The sequence below is a fragment of the Anolis carolinensis genome, chromosome 4 (assembly GCF_035594765.1).
Source record: "Anolis carolinensis isolate JA03-04 chromosome 4, rAnoCar3.1.pri, whole genome shotgun sequence".
Classification (NCBI taxonomy): Eukaryota; Metazoa; Chordata; class Lepidosauria; order Squamata; family Dactyloidae; genus Anolis; species Anolis carolinensis.
Window position 1 is genome coordinate 79,439,447 of NC_085844.1, and position 20,276 is coordinate 79,459,722.

Consider the following 20,276-nt stretch of genomic DNA (forward strand, 5'->3'; position numbering starts at 1 on the left):
ACCTTCAAACTATGTCTATAAGGTGTATACAGGCCTGTAGCCGGGGCGGGGGGGGGGGGTTAGGGGTTCAAATCCCCCCCCCCAAATTTTTCAGTTTTTTTAAAAAAAGGTTTTACTCATGAATTTTAACTGGTTAACCAAATCCCCATGCTAAGTCTATGAGACGCAAAAAATTAAGAGTCCCTCCAGGCACTATTTCAAGCAGATATTGACAGGTCTGTAGCCAGGGGGCGGGGAGGTAGGGGTTCAACCCCCCCCCCCCCCAGAAATTTTCAAAACCCTCCCCGAAATTTTTTTCTGGCTACGGCCCTGGGTGTATATCAAACATAATTGAATTTCATGTGTAAACTTGAGTCTCATCTCCAAGAATATGAACGTACATGCAAATACAGATATGCCAAAAATTTGGAAAAAAACCCCAAAATCCAAAACACTTCTGGTCCCAAGCATTTCAGAGAAGGGATACTTAACCTAAGGTGTCTGGAAGTCACAGTGCAGGAAAAACAGCAACCTACAAAATCAGCAGAACTGCATACATATTTTCCTTTTGTAAAACAGAAAGATGCATTTACTACAAGTGCTGGGAAACCTGTATGTGAGCATTCGTAACACTTTCACATTAGGGATCCACTCAGGGGAGGAAGAATTGCCTCTATCCATGAAAAAAGTCCTGCCTGACAATTGATTGCACCGTCAAACAAACACTGTTCTGAGTGGAATATTACTGGAAAAATCCTACACAATGGCGTGAGTTATGCTCAATAGCAGCCGGTCTTGACAAGTATCACATAGCAACACCATGCAAACCAGTTAGACAATGCTGAATCAGGCAAAGCAAGCATTATCAAAGCAATAGTGGGGACAGCATGCCAACATTTTCTCTTGAAGACTGTTTGGCAACTACAGAATTAGGTACTGACACACTGCTGTCTAGTTCCTCTTAGTGACTACACATGATGAGATTGTTTATGAGCAATGGCCTAAAGAAAGGACTTAAACCAACTGTATGATCCTAATGGCAAGAGTCTTTCCATTAACAGGAAACTTTCAGAAATCAAATCTCAACTAATAGCATACTATGCAGTAACATTTATTGTGATAATATGTTATTGGACATGCAAGAATTTAATGTGCATATACTCAAATATATATACACTAAATATTTGTATATAAGTCAAACTAACGTATAAGTTGAGGGCAGGTTTTGTGGCCAAAATTATGAATTTTGCTATAACCCATAGATACATCAAGGGTAAAAGTTAGGGACATTTAACAAACAAATATTTTCCTCTCCCTTTAAAATGCAGAGTGGGAACACACTTAGGAAGAAATAAAGAGAAGGAGAGGATCTTTTTACTTCAGGCGTTACCATGAGGTTGTATACACTACATTACTGATCTCAAAATGTCTACAGTAGTCTCACTTATCCGACATAAACAAGCTGGCAGAATGTTGAATAAGTGAAAATGTTGGATAATAAGGAGGGATTAAGGAAAAGCCTATTAAATGTCAAATTATGTTATGATTTTACAAATTAAGCACCAAAACATCATGTTTAACAACACATTTCCCACTTCTTTGGAAGTATGGCTGCAACTTGTTTGGAAGTGTGGCTGAACTTGTGTTGTTGTTGGGCATGTTGGTCCACTGCGTGTTGCTGCCTAGAGAAACAGCTGTGGATCCGGGCGGGAAGTAGACTGTGTTGGATAATACAGAATGTTGGATAAGCGAAGGTTTGATAAGCGAGACTACTATATATACATTTGAGATGGAGTGGAATGATTGCAGACATTTCTTTCTGATAAGGGATTTCTCCATCCTCTCTGCAGAGAGACCATGGCAGCCATTTTTAAAAGGGGATAACTGCAAATAACTGTCTGCCCCTATTAAAAATGGAAGTTACTGTCTCTGGAGCCTTCCTGCAGTAAGCACTTATTAAAAATGGCCACTACCATTCCTCTCCATCTCCAGTGGCCCAAAATGGAGGGCATATCACATTCTTCAGGCTTCCCATGTTACTGCTGAATGCTGTTTGATGGGGAAATGAATTGAGTAATGAGGTAGGAATGTTTTTCTTTATCTAGTTTGTATAAGGGAGGAGTAATGGATGGGAGAGTCCCACCTCTGCCTCTTGTGCACTGTGCCTTTGAAACTTACCCATGTGCAACTCAACCCAGTTTTTTGGGTCAATTTTTTGCTTTAAAATTTTTGATTTATACACCTGATATGAAAATGCAATGAGAACATCCAACAAAATCAATTATTGCAAAACATCAAACATTAATCTTACATTTTATTAGTATTGGTGTTAGTCATTTTAATAGTAGTATATTTTATGTGTGTGTAATATCTGGCAGTGAGGAGAGGCAGGTAACTTATGATGATGATGATGATGATGATGATGATGAAAATATTTGCCTTTATCTATTGAGATGTGCAGTTCACCAAGCTTCCCTGTGAAAATCTTTAGCCTAAACAGTGTTAAATACAATGAAGTAATTTGCAAAGAAAGCCCAAGGACCACCTGTAGAGCTCTATCATTTCTTTGTACCATATCTACAATTTATCATGTTATTCTTGACACGGTAAACTCAACATTCACAGTATGAACTCACAGAGGTGACAAAAAGTATATTACATTGTTCCTTTCTTTGGTCACATTTTTTTACAACACATACACTAAAAGCAAAAAATTTTCTTGACAGCTTCAAAGAAAGCAGCTAAGCCTTCCATTTTAAAAATAAAGCATATCTCTGTGTGCATGCTATACACAGTGTATGCTATACACAGATACATACATGAATACTATTCTAAATTTTAACAGCTTTGTTCACTTTTCATTCAGATTAAGCAGAGAATTTAATTACACAGGGCAAAATGTACCACAAAAATCTTTTGTGCAAGGCCAATCAATATAAAATTTGTGCCAAAGACATTTTCTAGAAGATTGTGGTCCTGAGTATTAATTTTATCTCTAAAAATCACAGAATCATAAAATTGGCAAGAACACAAGAACGATCCAATCCAACCTCCTGGCATGCAGAAGTACACAATCAAAACACTCCTGACAGATGGCCATCCAGTCACTATTTAAAAACATTACAAAGACTCCGTCACAGTCAAAAGAATATTCCACTGCCAAACAAAACTTTCAATCAGGAAGATCTTTCTTAATATTTAGGTGGAATTTGTTTTTTGTGCTTTCTTTGAAACTGTCAAGAAAAAAACTGCTCCAACAAACTTTGTTCCCTCCTCAATAGGAAAGAATCCAGCAAAGATGGAAGTTCAGTTGATTACTGCCACTGAAAAGATAACTTTTCTTTTATAAAGTTAACATCTAGATGTCCACATTATAAAAACCTGTAAAAAAATTTCTTTACATTCCAGGAACAATTTTGGAATTTAAACAACAATTAAACTCCAGGGAATTTTTGTCTACAGATTGTGTGGATTATATACACAAGTGTTTTTTTTAAGAAGTCTGGTTATTAATGTGATGCTTTCATGTCATATTGTAATTAAAAACTGTATGTTGTGTTTTCCTTTGTAAGCAATAACATTTAGATAGAAAGCCATGTAACACATATTTTAATATTTAGTAAAGGAGGCCTTTAGTGACTGGAACACATTTGGAAGTTAATTTTTGTATGTGTGATTAACTTTAACAACTGTGGGATGTAGTTGTCCCAGGGAAGTATGAAGTTTTCCCCATCTATATCTGCCATAATTTGGCAATGTAGCTTGTTTACAATTCGTATTTGTCTTATTATATCAATTCGCAATAAGAGACAGCATATATTACAACCCTATACATGTCTACTCAAGGGTAAGTATAATTCATGTCTAATATTTAGGCATTATCTATTTTTGAAGTGAACATGCAAATTGTCTCTAAATGGTTAATTATTCAACAGTTTATCAGTTAAAAGCTCAAGGATTCCCACAACTCATGGTCTACCAAATAATGAAACCAGTAAATATTTAGCCAATATTCTCTATTATAACAGTAAAGGAAAGGAAAAGTGAGGCCTGCTTTTGCTCCCACAGAGACTAATAGAAGTAAGCAAATCGTGTGACTGTCAGAGAGCAAAATTTAGATCATGTAGTTTCCTGTAGAAGATCGCTTATTCTATTGCAAAATACTACAGCCTATTCTTTTGCAAAATTCTACATTCGATATATGATTCAAACAATCACAACCAGGGAAACTATTTATAATATAATCTTTAAAATAGAGGCCTTTTGCTAAGCCTTTGCATAATGACATCAGGAGGAAAAACATATAATTGGTTTTTTAGATATCTCACATACACATCTAGAGCATTCCTGAAAAGACAAAATGCCTCACATTAAAAACAAATCATGATGAAATAATATGTACTTAGACTATGATAAAATACAAAGACTTGCATTTTATATTATTTCTTCTAAACGGCTGCTTCGCTCTCCACACCATGCTCCTATCTGTCTCTGTGTTTCAAACTGATGTCTTGGACAGAACTACGATCCAACACAAAAGTTAAAAAATGTGGTACAGTACAAACTAAAAACAATGTTGCATAATAGCACTGCCTAAACTGATTCATTCCATAAAAGAGCTGTCTTTTCACTGTAAGAAACTGTTTTTAAAGGCAAGCAAGAAAAGTGAACCACCAGAAGAGAAATGACATTCTACTACCTCAAAAATTATGAGTATCATCTCTAGTGCATGGAGTACTACAAAATTGGGGGGGGGGGGGGGGGGTGTTACACTCATTATAAACATTTCCAGCTTCAATACAATTAATGGTTGAGGCTGTTTTATTTTTAACTTCTGAACAATTTAACAACATGGTAGCTCAGCTTTTGAGCATAGTAAAACATGCCTGTTAAACATATGCTGGAAACAGTAATCGCAATCCTTCAAAACGCGTTAACTTAATCATAACAGGCCTTTTTTGCTCCCTCGACTGACTTACAATTCAGAATAGTGAAAGTAAATGGAAATAAAATTGCAAATACCACAAATCATTAATAAAAATATATTTTGGCATTAAAGCTGATTTTATTTTTTTCTGCAACATTTTCTAAGATGATAATGAAAGCAAGCTAAAACAAAATCTCAGTCATATATTTAATTCCAAACTGACATTAGCAAATATGGTTAAGGATGAACATATGTACAGTTTTTCCGAATTTACCATCTCACATTTAAGTCAAAATACTCAGAACAAGATTCACAGGCTATTCTTGCTTTCAAACAGTTAAATGTCTAGCAAAGAGCATCAGATCACAAGCAAACTTCTTCAGCGTAAACTCGGAAGAAACTTTTAAAAGCAACAGACTTTTGCAGGCTCACTAACAACACATGCTCATGAATTTGAATGCAAATTTCTCTTTCCAACTAGATAAAAGCAATTTGTGGGAAAATCTACTGACAGATTCAGGCAATTCTATGAATTTTCAGCAATCTAGAACCAGCAATAAGAATGATGTCGTAACTAGTACATGTTATTGACAAGCCTGTACATTGCTGTCAAACACAGTGCAAATATAAGAAGTGGGGATATAGAGGTAATTTACCACATAGCATGGCCAGCAAACTCACTCGAGGATACCTCTGCAAGACTGGGGGGGGGGGGGGGGGAGTATTAGAGTCCTTACATTACAAATACCCCCTTTGTGTAATATAAATGCAGTTTCCTGTACAGATGAAAAAGAAATGTATGTACACATACACAAACCATAACACATAATTTACATGAGCAATGTATGGCCCATATGCATATCCTGGGACTTTTTACAACCTGCAGGCCTTAGTTAAAATTCTAAGAAAATTGTAAGCTAAAAAAGAGGAGTTCAAGGCAGAAAGGAATAATTGGACAAAACTATGTATTTAATTCAATGATAATTTTTAAAAATCATATAAAATAATAGCTTTATTACTTTCAACTTTGCAATATTACAGCTATTTTTGCATTTCCAGTTAAAATACCATTGTCATTTGGAAGTACGGTACTCTAGGGTGGTCTCACTTAAGAGAAGAGGCAATTAACAAAGGACACTCACCTAAGGATGGCATAAAAGTCTATTAAGAGAGTAGGATCAAATAACCCTCACAAATGACAACTGTAGAGAAAATGTGGTTGGGGTTGAGAAGATGCTTCTCTGAAGTTTAAAATCGACAAGAAAAAAATGGTAGCTGCAGATTAACAAACTCTTTAGCTTACATATCTAAGATAGGAAGAAGAAGAAATGGAACATCTTGCAAAGTTGATGAGAAGAGCAAACTGGCCCCAATCACTTTGGGGAGAAAAGGAAATAAAACAAAGAGCAACAAGCTTAAGTTGCACAGTATCCATGGCTAAACTCCTATTAAGCAAGACTCAGTTGCTTATCGTCTGCAGAAACCCTCAAGAATGTGAACTTCCAGGCTCAATGCAGAAACTGTTTTTTACAGACATCACCCAAAGACAGTTACATGCTGCAGGCACTTAACACCTTCCATTTCAAATGGAATGCAAATTAGAGAAAATAGATGCAAACCGGCTGCACCACACAAGCAACAACACAGCTTGAGAAGTTGCCCATCCCTGCAGCACACAGGCATTTGAGGTAGCCCCGTCACTAAAGGGGGGGAAAAGGCACCTGAGCGGACGATGAATACTGTCTGTTACCATGGCAGCCCAATCTAATTACATGACTGATCAGGGCTGGAGTGAGTGCACTGTAAACCTACACCACTGACATGTCTCTACATGATCACACGCACACACACATAAAATACACATACACACACAACACATCAGAGCGCTGTGCAAAAGCTGATTGCTATTTCTGTTTTACATTACCCGTGTTATGCAACTCAAGCCTTCCATTCTGCAGGACTGGATGTAACCTCTCAAATATTTTTCTAGAGATAAAAATAATAGTTCTAGAAACATTCTCCCTCAGTCTCTTTTCCCTTTCAATTATCCCTTCCTCATTCATAACCCGTATTCCTAACAGCAATAAAACTAGGTTGGTCCTCACCAGCCAGACAAACAAATTCACATTCACAGATGAAATCTGACTTTGCTGTTAAGAAACTGACGTGGATTTCCCAATGCGCCTGCAAAGTGACCGACTATATCAAAACATATTAAGCATGTCAGCATATACATACCAGCCAGAACTAAATATTTTAATCGCCGACGTAGTGATCATCTCTATGCAGAGAGAACAGGATCTACACATCCAAGGCATGCATCTGCATAAGAGTGTGCCAGTGCGTGTGCCTAAACAATTACACAAAACTATATTATGCACAACATGCCACCTTGTGGGTGCCCTCCTGGATCTCGCTGGGTCCAGGGCGGCTGGGAAGAAAATATTATTTTGGAGGAGTCCCTATTGCATACCATACGGTAAACAAAATAAAAATAGCTTGTTCTTGTTATCCACATAGTGTGGCATTATATAACAAGCTTTCAATTTGCTCTCTTTTCCATCAGGGCTCCCTGATCCTGTTCCCCTTGCTCCATTGACACCCTCTCAAACCATTTTTCCTGCTAATAATAAATTATCACCTTGGAGCAGAAGTCAACACAATACACACACACACACATATATAGCCTTGGACGTTCTGGAGGTGTCTGCACCACATTCATTCAAACAGAAGACTTTTCACATAACAGCCCAGGACTGGGGGCCATTCCACACAGTCATATAACTCAGAATATCAAGGCAGAAAATCCTACAATATCTTCTTTGAACTGGGTTATCTGAGTCCACACTGCCATATATCCCAGTTCAAAGCAAATAATGTGAGGTTTTATTCAACTGTGTGGAAGGGGCCTCAGGGCCCTTCTACACAGAATATTGAGGCAGATAATCCACAATATCTACTCTGAAGTGGATTATATGAGTCCACACTGCAATATAATCCAGTTCAAAGAAGATAATGTGGGATTTTATTCAGCTGTGTTGAAGGGGCCTCAGCGCCCTTCAACACAGCCATATAACCAAGAATATCGAGGCAGATAACTCACAATATCTGCTTTGAACTGGATTATCCAAGTCCACACTGAAATATAATCCAGTTCAAAGAAGATAATGTGGGCATTTCATTCAGCTGTGTGGAAGGGGCCTCAGGGTCTTTCAACACAGCCATATAACCAAGAATATCGAGGCAAATAACCCACAATATCAGCTTTGAACTGGGTTATTTGAGTCCACACTGAAATATAATCCAGTTCAAAGAAGATAATGTGGGGTTTTATGCAGCTCTGTGCAAGGGGCCCCAGAATATCAAGGCAGATACTCCACAATATCTGCTTTGAACTGGGCTATCTGAATCCACACTGCAATATAATCCAGTTCAAAGAAGATAATGTGGGGTTTTATTCAGCTGTATAGAAAGGGCCTGAGGAGAAAGAGCCTTGAAAGAGCCAGCCTTACAACTCTTACACAGAAACATAACAATAATAACAACTCTTCCTACAACCTCTTCCCCTCATTTTTGAGACCCCCAAAAGAAAAGGAAACCCAGTGTTATCTAATCCCAAAGGATTTGAAGAAGGGGGGGGGGAGGGGGTTAAGCAAAAGCAGGAGCTGGCTTTCTGAGGGGGCCAAGGTGACGGGCGTAGGGCGGGCGCGAGGCCTTCTTTCCTTCCTTTTCTGCCTCCCTGCCTGAGGCGGGCCCTACCTCGTTGCCCGGCAGCGGCCTTGGCCTCCTCTCTCTCCCTCTCACTCGCTCACCGACTCTTCTTGGCGGAAGCGCCCCGAGGAGTCTCCAGCCGCCCTGGGCCCTGGACGCAGGAGGAGCATAGCGGAGGAGCTGCCGCTGCCGCTGCCTCTGCTGCCGGGCACATCCCAGTCCCAGCGCCCGCCTCCTCCTCCTCCTCCTCTCGCGCCTCCTCCCCCTCCCCTTCCCCCTCCCCGCTTCATTCACCCCTCCGGCAGCCTCCCAGCCCCGTATTACTACGACGCGGCGCAGGCAGGCAGGCAGGCCGTAGTAGAGACGAGGGAGGGGGGGGGAGGGAGGGGGAGGGTGCGCGCCTCTGCCTTGGCCCACAGCGCCGCCGCCGCCGCTCCGGCCAGACAAGCCTCGCGTTGGGACGGGCCCAAGACCGGGAAGAGCAGGAGGCAAGCAGCAGCAGCAGCAGCCCCAAGTGTGTGTGTTTGTGTGTATATATTTATATGTATAAATATATTGATGATGATAATATATGTATGTATAATATATTGTACTAGCTGTGCCCGGCCACGCGTTGCTGTGGCGAAGTCTGGTGGTATGGGAAATAAAGTATTGAGGAATTGGTGGTAGTTAAGGTCAAGGGTAAAGGTTTTCCCCAGACATTAAGTCCAGTCGTGTCTGACTCTGGGGGTTGGTGCTCATCTCCATTTCTAAGCCGAAGAGCCGGCGTTGTCCGTAGACTCCTCCAAGGTCATGTGGGATGACTACATGGAGCGGCGTTACCTTCCCGCCAGAGCAGTACCTATTGATGCACTCACATTTGCATGTTTTCGAACTTCTGGGTTGGCAGAAGCTGGGGCTAACAGTGGGGGCTCTCTCCGCTCCCCCAATTCAAACCTGCGGCCTTTCAGTCCAGAAGTTCAGCAGCTCAGCACTTTAACATGCTGCGCCATCAGGGGATATTATTTCCTAAAGGTTGTGAATATACAATATTTCTGATTGGTTTTTTTTGTTTGATGGGAATACTTTGTTGGGAGGTGTTAGCTGGCCCTGATTCTTTCCTGTTTGGAATTCCCCTGTTTATTTACTGTCCTGGTTTTAGAGATTATATTGTTCTGCATTATTCTATCCCAGTAATTATTTCATATTAAAGAAGAATCTCACTTATCCAACATTCGCTTATACAATGTTCTGGATTATCCAACGCAGTCTGCCTTTTCATAATCAATGTTTTTTGTAGTCAGTGTTTTAAATTCATTGTGATATTTTAGCGGTAAATTTGTAAATACAGTACAGTAGAGTCTCACTTATCCAACATAAACGGGCCGGCAGAATGTTGGATAAGCGAATATGTTGGATAATAAGGAGGGATTAAGGATAAGCCTAATAAACATCAAATTAAGTTATGATTTCACAAATTAAGCACCAAAACATCATGTTAGACAACAAGTTTGGAAGAAAAAGTAGTTCAATACACAGTAATTCTATGTAGAAATTACTGGATTTATGAATTTAGCACCAAAATATCACGATATATTGAAAGCATTGACTACAAAAATGCGTTGGATAATCCAGAACGTTGGATAAGCGAGTGTTGGATAAGTGAGACTCTACTGTAAATACTACATAGCATTACTGCGCATGGAACTACTTTTTCTGTCAAATTTGTTTTATAATATGATGTTTTGGTGCTTAATTTGTATAACGATTACCTAATTTGATGTTTAATTGGCTTTTCCTGAATCCCTTCTTATTATCCAACATATTCACATCCTGCCGGCCTGTTTACGTTGGATAAGTGAGACTCTACTGTATATTTCTAATCTTATATTATCTGCTCAGAACTGGATTATATGAGGCCCCTTCTTCACAGCTGTATAAAATGCACACTGAAGTGGATTATATGGCAGTGTGGAATCAAGATAATCCAGTGCAAAGCAGATAATATAAGATTCTAAATGGGTTATATAGCTGTGTGGAAGGGCCTTGAGTCTACACTGCCATATAATCCAGTGCAAATTAGATAATCTGTGGAAGAAGCCTAAGTGAGGCCTAAATCCGCCTGTCCCCTAACCTGGCTGTCCCTTGGTTGCTAGGCAACCAAGTGGGCAGAGATTAGCCCTCTAAACTGGCAGCAATTGGATAAAAACAATTATTGCTCTCCCTCTAATTAGGACTTTATTTTTCTTTTCTTTTTGTTGTATCAACCTTGAGGCGTGGATGATGGGTTGTGTTGTCAAATTTTGAGGTTGGGGGGGCCTGTACTTTTGTTGTTTTGTGAATTGCCGTGATGCCGTCACTCTTTTATATATATAGATATACATATAATATTGATAATAATATTAGAATGCAATACAATATAATAATAATAATACAATATAATTATTAAGGTAAAAGGTAAAGGTTTCCCCTGACGTTAAGTCCAGTTATGTCTGACTCTGGGGGTTGGTGCTCATCTCCATTTCTAAGCCGAAGAGCCTACGGTGGCCTAGGGGATAAAAGCCTTGTGACTTGAAGGTTGGGTTGCTGACCTGAAGGCTGCCAGGTTCGAATCCCACCAGGGGAGAGCGCGGATGAGCGCCCTCTATCAGCTCCAGCTCCATGCGGGGACATGAGAGAAGCCCTCCCACAAGGATGGTAAAACATCAAAACATCCGGGCGTCCCCTGGGCAACGTCCTTGCAGACAGCCAATTCTCTCACTCCAGAAGCAACTCCGGTTGCTCCTGACACGAAAAAAAAAAGCTGAAGAGCCGAAGAGCCGGCGTGGTCTGTAGACACCTCCAAGGTCATGTGGCCAGCATGACTTCATGGAGCCCCATTACCTTCCCGCCGGAGCGGTACCTATTGATCTACTCACATTGGCATGTTTTCAAACTGCTAGGTTGGCAGAAGCTGGAGCTAACAGCGGGCGCTCACTCCGCTCCCTGGGTTTGAACCTGGGACCTTTCGGTCTGCAAGTTCAGCAGCTCAGTGCTTTAACCCACTTCGCCACCGGGGCTCCATATATTTACATGTAAAAGGTAAAGGTTTCCCCTGACGTTAAGTCCAGTCGTGTCCGACTCTGGGGGTTGGTGCTAATCTCCATTTCTAAGCCAAAGAGCCGGCGTTGTCAGTAGACACCTCCAAGGTCATGATCAAATAGTACCTATTGATCTACTCATATTTGCATGTTTTCAAACTGCTAGGTTGGCAGAAGTTGGAGCTAACAGCGGGCGCTCACTCCGCTCCCCTTGTTTGAACCAGGGACCTTTCGGTCTGCAAGTTCAGCAGCTCAGCGCTTTAACACACTGAGCCACCGTAGGCTCAGTTACATGTACTATTACTAATAATATTACAGTATAGTGGTATAGTACAATATAGTAATACAGTATATAATGCTAATATTGTGCTATGCTAATAATACAATATACAGTAGAGTCTCGCTTATCCAAGCTAAACTGGCCAGGAGAATGTTGGATAAGTGAATATCTTGGATAATAAGGAGGGATTAAGGAAAAGCCTATTAAACATCAAATTAGGTTATGATTTTACAAATTAAGCACCAAAACATCATGTTATACAACACATTTGACAGAAAAAAGTAGTTCAATATGCAGTAATATTATGTTGTAATTACTGTATTTACAAATTTAGCACCAAAATATCATGATATATTGAAAACATTGACTACAAAAATGGCTTGGATAATCCAGAACCCTGGATAAGTGAGTCTTGAATAAGTGAGACTCTACTGTAGTAATAATAACAATATAATGAGCAGGTGACTCAGCAGGTTAAACCGCTGAGCTGCTGAACTTGCTGACCGAAAGGTTGGTGGTTCGAATCTGGGAAGCAGGGTGAGCTCCCGCTGTTAGCCCCAGCTTCTGCCAACCTAGCAGCTGGAAAACATGCAAATGTGAGCAGATCAATAGGTACCGCTCCTACTGGCGGGAAGGTAACGGCACTCCATGCAGTCATGCTGACCACATGACCTTGGAGGTGTCTATGGACAACGCTGGCTCTTCAGCTTAGAAATGGAGATGAGCACCAACCCCCCAGAGTCCGACACAACTAGACTTAATGTCAGGGGAAAACCTTTACCTTTACCTACCTTAAAAATATAGTATATTGTATGTACATATAACTTGTAAGCTGCTCTGAGTCCCCTTCAGGGTGAGAAGGGCAGGATATAAATGAAGTAAATAAATAAATATTATAGTCATTATTGCTGCAATACTATTATTATTGTTATCATCATCATCATCATCCACACTTAAAGCCGGTCAAAACTGGTTAGGGAAGCAAAGAGGGGGATCCCAGTTAGAGAAACTTGTCATTACTGCTGCAATACTACTGTTATTTATCATCATCATCATCATCATCATCACACTTAAACCTAGTCAAAAATGGAGAGAGAAGCAAAGTGGGGGAGCCATGTTAGAGAACCTTGTCGTTACTGCTGCAATATTATTATCGTCATCATCATCATCATATCAGTATTATCATCCACAGTTAAATCCAATCAAACTGGTTAGGGAAACAAAGAGGGGGGGGCAGTTACAGAACCTTGTCATTACTGCTGCAACACTATTATTGTTATTGTTATTATTATTATTATTATTATTATTATTATTATTATTATTATTATTATCATTATCATCATCCACACTTAAACCCAGTCAAAACTGGGGAGGGAAGCAAAGCGGGGGAGCCCAGTTAGAGAACCTTCTTTTTACTGCTGCAATAATATTATCATGATCATCATCATCATTATTATCCACACTTATCACAGTCAAAACCGGTTAGGGAAGCGAAGAGAGGGAGCCCAGTTAGAGAACCTTGTTGTTATTGCTGCAATACTACTACTACTACTACTACTCACTACTCATTATTATTATCATCATCAGCATCAACATCATCATCCACTCTTGTCCCAGTCAAAAGTGGGGAGGGAAGCAAAGAGGGGGAGCCCATTTAGAGAACCTTGTCATTACTATTGCAATACTGTTGTTATTATTATGATCATCATCACCAAAAGTGGAGAAGAAGGAGGGGAAGAAAGCAAAGAGAGCCGTGTTCCTGCATTATTATTATTATTATTATTCACCCACATTTAAACTCAGTCAAAACTGGGGAGAGAATCAACATTATTATTGTTGTTGTTGGGTTTCTGTGAGTTTTCCGGGCTGTAAGGCCCTGTTCCAGAAGCATTATCTCCTGACGTTTAGCCCACATCTATGGCAGTGAGGTCTGTTGGAAACTGGGCAAGTGGGGTTTATGTATCTGTGGAATGTCCAGGGTGGGAGAAAGAACTTGTCTGCTTGAGGCAAGTGTGAATGTTACAATTGGCCAGCTTGATTGGCATTGAATAACCTGGCAGCTATCATCATCAGCATCATCACCATCATTTACACTTAACTCAGTCAAAACTGTGGAGAGGGGCAAAAGGGGGAGCATAGTTAGGCAACCTTGTCATTACCACTGCATTATTCTTATTCTTCTTATCCACATTGAAGCCAGTCAAAATTGGGGAGGCAGGAAGGGAAGACGGCAAAGAGGGGGCAGTCAGGGAATCTTAGTGTAATTGCAATTATTATCCTTCACACTTCGGGGGTGCAAAGTCTCCCTAAAGCAGGCATGGGCAAACCAGATGTTAGGAAATGTGGGAGTTGAAGTCCAAAACACCTCGAGGGCCAAAATTTGCCCATGCTTGCCCTAAAGAGAGAACAGGACAGGAAGGGGGGTTCTCCCCCTCCCTCTCTCTCTCTCTGTATATGTATGTGTGTGTGTGTGTGTGTGTGTGTGTATAGAGAGAGAGACTTATAATTCACCTACATCCAGATAAACTGTGACCCCCACTGACAATGGACTGGGACCAATCTTGGCACAGAGAAGCCCCATGACCAATTGAACATACTGCAGGGGTTAGTGGAAATGGACCTTGATTTTGGGACTTATAGTTCACCTACATCCAGAGAAACTGTGACCCCCACCGACAATGGACTTGGACCAAACTTGGCACAGAGAAGCCTTATGACAAACTGAACATACTGCAAAGGTTAGTGGGAATGGACCGTGATTTTGGGACTTATAGTACATCTACATCCAGAGAAACTGTGACCCCCACTGACAATAGACTGGGACCAAACTTGGCACAGAGAAGCCCTATGACAAACTGAACATACTGCAGGGATTAGTGGGAACGGACCTTGATTTTGGGACTTATAGTTCACCTACATCCAGAGAAATTGTGACCCCCACCGACAATGGACTGGGACCAAACTTGGCACAGAGAAGCCCATGACCAACTGAACATACTGCAGGGGTTAGTAGTAATGGACCTTGATTTTGGGACTTATAGTTCACCTACATCCAGAGAAATTGTGACCCCCACCAACAATGGACTGGGACCAAACTTGGCACAGAGAAGCCCATGACCAACTGAACATACTGCAGGGGTTAGTGGGAATGGACCTTGATTTTGGGACTTATAGTTCACCTACATCCAGAGAAACTGTGACCCCCACCGACAATGGACTGGGACCAAACTTGGCACAGAGAAGCCTTATGACCAACTGAACATACTGCAGGGATTAGTGGGAATGGACCTTGATTTTGGGACTTATAGTTCACCTGCACCCGGAAAGAACTGAACCCAGCTGATGTCAGATCTGGACCAAACTTGGCACACAAACCCAACATGGCCAAATGTGAATACGGGCATGGTCTGGGGGTGAATGCCCTGGGAATCTGGGAGTTGTAGTTCACCCTTATCCAGAGAGCACTGAATCTAGCCAAGGGCGGATCTGGACCAAACTTCAATGATATTACCTAACATTCCAAAACAAACAATGCCTTCTTCTAATAATGGCCGGGTCCCTAAGGTAGTAATAATAATGCATCGCAGCAGTAGGACACACACAGACACACACTTTGCCTTCTTCCCTCCCTCCTTTCCAGGATGGGGCAGGGAAAAGGGGCGATCCTAGAAAAAGAGGGACTTCCAGCCTTAGGGGTGAGTGACAGCCCATTGCATGGCCTGACTCCTCTCTTTCTCCTTCCTCCTTCCTCTCCCTCCCTTCTTCTGAAGCAGCCGCCCGTGTGTTTTTCCAGCTGGAAGTCGCTGGAGGTTTTTCATTCGAGGAAGGAATGAAAGGGAGGGGGAGAGAAAGAGAAGCGAAAGCAGAGGGGGGTTGTTTAACACTTACTGTGGAAAAGTAGGAAAGGGTGGAGGGGGGAGTTAGAAGGAGAGAAGAAGGGGAAAGACTCACAGTGTCTCGCCAGCTGATCGCAAAGGGCTGGGGGTTGTGTTTCTCTTTTTGTGGAGGGGGGTATAATAGATAATTATTAGAATTATTGCTCGTGGCCCCTTCCCTGCGAGGCGGATGTTCTCCTCGGCCCTTGGAGTAGGAGTGATGTCTGCGGTGCGGCTCTCTCTTCCTCTCTCTCTGTCCTTCCCCAGGACTGTATGCAAATAGGGAAGGGAAGCCAAATATGGAGCAGTTGGCTGCCTCTGCATCGGCTTCGAGGCTTCGACTTCTCCGTGCAAAAGGGGAGGGAAAGGAGGGAGGAGGCGAAGGAGGCAACACTTTTGTCAGGCGGCCAAGAGAGCCACACAGATTATAGCAGACGCACAACAGAGCCTGGCGGAACCAGCCTTAACCCTTTCCAGGGGCTGCTCCCTCTCCAGGAAGGGAAACACTCTGGTTGTTGTTGTTGTTGTTGTTTTCACTACCACACCCTGGCTTTGGGACTCTCCTCGACATAGCCACACTTCATTCAGAAATCATTAGATCACACACACACCAGAGTTGGAGCAATGATAATACAAGCATTTTTATAATTTGTGTTGTGGAGGGCTTTCATGGCCGGAATCACTGGGTTGCTGTGAGTTTTCCAGGGTGTGTAGCCATGCTCCAGAAGCACTTTCTCCTGACGTTTCGCCTGCATCTGTGGCAGGCATCCTCAGAGATTGTGAGGTTTTTGAAACAGACGAACTCAACCAGAGAAGTCAGCCACTGAAGAGCAGGGTTGTTGTGTGTTTTAAGGGCTCTATGGCCATGCTCCAGAAGCACTCTCTCCTGACGTTTCGCCTGCATCTGTGGCAGGCATCCTCAGAGCCTGTGAGGTTTTTCAATCACACTAGCTCAACCAGAGAAGTCAGCCATTGAAGAACAGAGTTGTTCTGTGTTTTCGGGGCTCTATGGCCATGCTCCAGAAGCACTCTCTCACGACGTTTCGCCTGCATTTGTGGCAGGCATCCTCAGAGGTTGTGAGGTTTTTCAATCATACTAACTCAACCAGAGAAGTCAGCCATTGAAGAACAGGGTTGTTGTGTGTTTTCGGGGCTCTATGGCCATGTTCCGGAAGCACTCTCTCCTGACGTTTCGCCTGCATCTATGGTGTTTCGCCTGCATCCTCTGAAGATGCCTACCAAACTTTGAAGCTGCAAGATAGATTAACAGTGTGTTGATCAGCTGGAACTAGTATTGCTGTGGAATTTGAACAGGCCTGCCATATATGTGGGCATGAATCAGGGCCAGCTAATACCTCCCAACAAAGGATTCCCCAGCCAGGAAGCACCCAGACTTTGAAGCTGCAGGGCCATTCAGTGCTAATCAAGATGATCAGTTGCAACATTCACACCTGCCTTAAACATACAAGAGTTCTTTCTCCCAACCTGGACCTTTCACAGATATATAAACCCAACTTGCCTAGTTTCCAACAAACCTCACAACCTCTGAGGATGCCTGCCATAGATGTGGGCGAAACGTCAGGAGAGAATGCTTCTGGAACATAGCCATACAGCCCGGAAAAAAACACAACAACCCTGTGATTCCGGCCATGAAAGCCTTCAACAACACACAGAAGAGCACTTGATGAACCAGCCTGGACATAGCATATTACTTGAGAACACAGAAATAATAATAATGAATAACAGTGCAATAATAGCGCAACAATGAACAATACAGATGACAAATGGAATGGCTCCTGGCATACGTTTTCGGATTCTGTGATTTTAAGTAATTGTTTGTAATTGATATGTTTTTATTATGTGGTTTTAATGTATATGTTGATCCGTGTTCAAGGCATCAAATTGTGACTTTGTTGTGAGCCGCCCTGAGTCCCCTTCGGGGTGAGAAGGGTGGGAAATAAATAAATAATAAACAAATGCTGGACCATTCGAACAGCCACCATGTCAGACTACACAGAGAAGCCGTTGAAATCCACAAACATGTGGACAATTTTGACAGAAAGGAAGAAACCATGAAAATGAACAAAATCTGGATATCAGTATTTAAAAAACCCTAAACTCAGGACATTAAATAAAGAACAACACCCAGAAGATAGAGGAATGCCAGACAGGAAACAATCAGGGCCAGCTAACACCTCTCAACAAAGGATTCCCTCAGGCAGGAAGAAGCCAGGCTTTGAAGCTGCAAGGCCATTCAATGCTACTCAAGGTGGCCAATTGCAACATTCACATTTGCCTCAAACAGACTAGAGTTCTTTCTCCCACCTTGAACATACCACAGATATATAAACCCCACTTGCCTAGTTTCCAACAGACCTCACAATCTCTGAGGATGCCTGCAACAGGTGTGGGCAAAACGTCAGGAGAGAATGCTTCTGGAACATGGCCATACAGCCCGGAAAAATCACAGCAACCCAGTTGGTTACTGCTATCACTGTCTGTGATTCAGTACTATGGAATCATGGCAGGTGTGGTTTTACAAGGTTTTTAGCTTTAGCCAAACTACAGCTCCTAGGATGCTATAGCATTGAGCCATAGCAGTTAGAGTGATGCTGAACTGAAATAATTCTACAATTTATAGGCACCTCAAGTGTTTGCAAAATAGCACGTCCATGCTGTGTTTTCAAATTGCTTGTCAGCATCTGGCAACCCCATGGATTTCATAGCTTTTTTTAGGCAAGAAATAGAATATTGGGCTAATGGATTATGACCTGTTGGATCACAACCTAATGGGGATTATGACCTATTAGGATCATAATCTATTGGATAGTAGAGTTTCAGAGGTGTTTCTTTAGTTTATAGGGCCATGGAAGATCCCTAGGCATGTTACATATTTTATTTCTATCCAATGCTTTCAGCAGACAAAGATTCAAGTAGACTTTTTAAAAATAACATGTTTGTTTTACTCATAACTTTGTGTATTTAAATATGCAGGTACATTTCTTGTCAGGTTAAACTTTAAAACATTTCAGTTTCTATCTTTAACTTATAATCTTTAGCACTCTCTTTAAAACTATATTGCTCTGTATAGTTTTCTTTAACAACAGTCTACTTCCAAAGAAAACACAAGCCTCAACTGACTTCTAAATTCTAACATTGGCTTCTGCATTCTAACAGACTCAAGCCTCAATGTCTTCTCACTCCTAACACTGGCTTCTGCAGTCTAACAGACTCAAGCCTCAACTGTCATTCTTTTAAAACTGAACATTCTAAACAGTCACTGAATCAGTTACATGGTCTGTAGCCTCACCACTGTATATCTGTATGTATAAAAATGTAGCCTCACCACTGTATATCTGTATGTATAAAAATGTATAAAATTCGTTTTACTACGGAGTAAAAAACAAAGACTCTGAACCAAATCACACCAAATTTGGCCCCAAAATACATAGTCATCCAAAATATGTCTTTCAATAAAAAAAAACTAGAAAAACAGTCAAAATTACAGAGGAAGAGGAAGAGCTTTTCTCCCCTTAACTGCCAGTTAGAAAGGTAGGCGCTGCTGCCTTTAACCCCACCCCACCCCCGCTGCCCTTAGGCCCCGCCCCCTTCATTTCCTAACAACTCCCTCAGCCAAGATGGCACCCAGGACACAGGAAGTTAGGCCTCTTTGACACAGCCTATAAAATACAAATTATCTGATTTGAACTGGATTATATGGCAGTGTAGACTCAAGACCCTTCCACACAGCTATATTACCCAGAATGCCAAGGCAGGATAATCCACAGTATCTCCTTTGAACTGGATTATGTAGAGTTCACACTGCCATATAATGCACTTCAGTGTGGATTTTATACAGCTGTGTAGGAGGGGCCTCATATAATCCAGTTCTAAGCAGACAATATAAGATTATAAATATAATATGTAATAATTACTGTGGTATAATAATACAGAACAATATAATCTCTAAAACCAGGACAGTAAATAAAGAGCAACACTCTGAAAGCAGGGAAATTGGAAATTCCACAAAGGAAACAATCAGGGCCAGCTAACACTACCCAACATAGGATTCCCCCAGGCAGGAAGCAGCCAGGCTTTGAAGCTGCAAGGCCATTAAATGCTAATCAAGGTGCCTAATTGCAGCATTCATACCTGCCACACTGAGACTATTAATTGCTATTCAAACTGGCCAACCAAGGACTCTGCAAGGTAGAAAGCGGCCAGGCTTGCAAGCAGCAAGGCTATTCGGTGCTTTTCAACCGGCCAACCAAGATTTCCCCTAGGTGAAAAACCTCCAGGCTTTGAAGCCACGAGGCTACTCCGTCCCATTCAACCTGGCCTAGCAAGGATGCCCTATGTAGAAAGCGGCCAGACTTTTACGCTGCAAGACTATTCAGTGCAATTCAATCTGGCCAAACAATGATTCCCCTACAAAGGAAGTAGCC

The 20,276-nt window shown here is 41.6% G+C and overlaps 1 protein-coding gene across 15 annotated transcripts in view; it reads right to left on the reverse strand.

Moving 5' to 3' along the window:
* atxn1 (ataxin 1) overlaps positions 1 to 20,276 on the reverse strand; it is a 346,870-nt gene that overhangs the window by 295,727 nt on the left and 30,867 nt on the right. For 10 of the 15 annotated variants that reach the window (XM_062980698.1, XM_062980700.1, XM_016992932.2 and 7 more), the window contains exon 1: positions 8,666 to 8,978. The exons of 1 other annotated variant lie outside the window; for it this stretch is intronic. The gene's annotated coding sequence lies outside the window, so the exon portion shown is untranslated. Of the gene's footprint in view, positions 1 to 7,144; positions 8,524 to 8,665; positions 8,979 to 15,907; positions 16,191 to 20,276 lie in introns of those variants that run through there. 4 more of the 15 variants (XM_016992935.2, XM_016992934.2, XM_062980693.1 and 1 more) reach the window with 4 other exon arrangements.